Source organism: Callorhinus ursinus, unplaced genomic scaffold (assembly GCF_003265705.2).
Source record: "Callorhinus ursinus isolate GAN/ISIS: 27379988/994484 unplaced genomic scaffold, GSC_fseal_2.0 scaffold5, whole genome shotgun sequence".
Classification (NCBI taxonomy): domain Eukaryota; kingdom Metazoa; phylum Chordata; class Mammalia; order Carnivora; family Otariidae; genus Callorhinus; species Callorhinus ursinus.
In genome coordinates, this window is record NW_027397067.1 from 82,178,279 (window position 1) to 82,181,202 (window position 2,924).

The window sequence follows — 2,924 nt, forward strand, 5'->3', positions numbered from 1 at the left end:
AGTTTGTTTCACCGGGAGAGGCAGTCGCGCTCTTTACAGACAGTTTGGAAAGTGTGGGGAGAATGGAACACGCCCCCGCCCCGCAAGAACTCACTCAGCGGCTGCCGGGGGCGTTGGCACGCATCCCACCGTCCGCGCCCTGCGGCTTGACGGACTGTTGCTGCAGTTTAAACGATGGACCCGGTGCTTAACCGCGCCTTAAGATAGCATTCGTGTCCCGAAGGGCTCAGACTTGACGGGAGCGGTGCTAGAAGCCCTGGCACCTTATCGCCCCCATTTCGTGGGGGGCTCCAACACCCCTAATTTACAGGCAGGAAACCAAGGCTCAGAGAAGACTTACCACAGCCTCACTGTGAACCCAGACTTGGGACTCTGAGGCCGACGCCCCCACACCCACACACACGGTTTGCTGTGACCACTGGTGGACGGGCCATCTACCTGCTCAGCACCGTGTGCCAGGCCCCAGGTGCCCAGATGGAAAGCTGTGGTCTCTGACCTGGACGAGCCACACAGTTCCCACCGCACAGGGGAGCTGAGAGGGGACAGGTGTCCATATGTGCCTGTGGATTTCCAGCCCTTTCTTAGGTCTCAGGCAGATGCCGTCATTTGCCCAAGTTAGGCAGCCAATGCCGGCATCTGACGCAGGTGTTCCTGACCCCTGGTTCAGGGCTTCCCATCCGGCCACCCTGCATTCTGTGTGCAGCACCACTGCCAGGCTGCTGTCCCCCTCTCAGTGCACCTGAGCCTCAGGCTGCCCCATGGGAGGGGCACCCCCTGGTTCACAGGGCAGCAACCAGCCAGTGAATGGTGGACGGTGAGCCACACCTGGGACAGATTGAATGACCTCTAGGCACAAGGGGCAGATTGCTCCCCTGGACCCGATCCGCTTGTCCACCCAGCAGCACCCCTCTGCCAGCCCCTGCCTGGGAGAGGGCACCCCGGGGATGGCGTTTCTTCTGCCTCTGAAAGCTCTAGAACACTCTCCATGGTCCTTAAAGTAAAGGGCAGCTCAGGGGCCTGTAACATTCTTGGGGTGTGTGGGGTTTGGGGTTTTCCCTTGCAGGCCTCTCCTGAGTCTGTCCCATGTTGTCACTGTGGGGCCTCATCATTCTTTCCTTGCCCCTGAACTTGAAGAGCTTCACCAAGATACATGGCTGCTGTGGGACACTGTACATTGATTTTTCCTGAGATGGAGTGGTTAATATTTCCAATTTTTTTATTAGGGCATAACTTAACCTATTTAAAACTCCCACATCTTAAGTGTCCTCCTTGACTTTTTACATGTTTCCTCTCCTGTAAAACCACCCAGGTCAAGACATAGAACTTTCCAGGGCGCCTGGGTGGCTCGGTTGGGCGGCTGCCTTTGGCTCAGGTCATGATCCAGGAGTCCCTGGATCGAGTCCCGCATCGGGCTCCCTGCTCGGCGGAGAGTCTGCTTCTCCCTCTGACCCTCCCCCCTCTCATGTGCACGTTCTCTCTCTCATTCTCTCTGTCTCAAATAAATAAATAAAAATCTTAAAAAAAAAAGACATAGAACTTTCCAGAACCTTCTCTCTCAGTACTCCCAAGGTGACCGCTGTTCTAGCTTGAACTTCAGATAACACGGAACGGTGACCTGTGCAGAGCTTTGTGCCCGACTTCTTTGTTCAGCAGAGTGTTTCTGAGGCTTGCCCTTCTGTGCTCCTGATGGACAGCTTGACTCCTTTCCATAGTCGAAGGACTGGTCCTCTTCTGCAGAAGAGCCATCTGGAAGCGTCCTGCTTGTCTTCCTCTGCCTTCCACATCTTCATGTCTTCCTTTAACTGTTCCATTTTATTTTGTGAAGCTCCCTTAGACCCATCTATCTTCTGCCTCCCCGACTTGGCTTTCTGTCATGTGAACTCAACTTCCTGTTGCTTCTAAAGTGGCTTTTACTTCTGATAATGCCTCTTCGTCTTATAGGAGTAAACATTAAGTATTCAAATACGTTTTCTTTTTTCACAAGAATTACCAAGAAATTAACGATGTACAATGAAATCCTAGTAAACTATTCTATCTTGTGCTTCAAAGAGGACTTTAAAAATTCTAAATAGCTTCTCAACATGAACCTCTTTGCTTTGACCCCCATTTTTACTTCTCGAGGTTATTAGCTAGAACCCACTGGTGGCTCCAGAGGGGTCAGTACAGCTAGGCCCCTGGCCGCCTGCCTTTCCCTCTGCTCTCTTCTGCCGCAGAGCCCCTTCCCACACTCCTGCTCACACTTCAGAACCGGCTGGGGCAGTGCCCGCGGCCTCTCTCCCAGCAGAGTCAGCCGCTGTCATGCCTCCATGTACCGCTGCTGGGCGCCGGCCACCCCACACCGCCAGGCCTCTGAGTGTCTCCCTTTTCCGGGAGTGCCCCAAGGGCAGGCCCTCCGGTGGGGGCAGGCACTATGGCGCCCTGTCCTGCACATGTGCATCCCCAGCATCAGGCACAGCAGGGACAGGCCCTCCGGTGGGTTCTCCTGGGTTCCACAGCACCCTGCGGGTTGAGACCAGCCCAGGCAGCTGCTGGGTCTCACTGTGCTGAGACTTCCCCCCGTTGAAACTGGGATTTCCCGGGCTCCTGGGTGGCTCAGTTGGTTAAGCGACTGCCTTCGGCTCAGGTCATGATCCTGGAGTCCCGGGATCGAGTCCCGCATCGGGCTCCCTGCTCAGCAGGGAGTCTGCTTCTCCCTCTGACCCTCTTCCCTCTTGTGCTCTCTATCTCTCATTCTCTCTCTCTCAAATAAATAAATAAAATCTTAAAAAAAAAAAAACAAACCTGGGATTTCCCACTGGAGGGCCACCGGGGTGTCTCCCCGCCAGTCCTCTCTCGGGGCATGTGTCGTCTGCGATGCGGTTGGAGGGGGTGGGCAGAAACCTGGGTGGGCGGGAATGCCTGGGGCCTCTCCCGGCAGCGGTCCA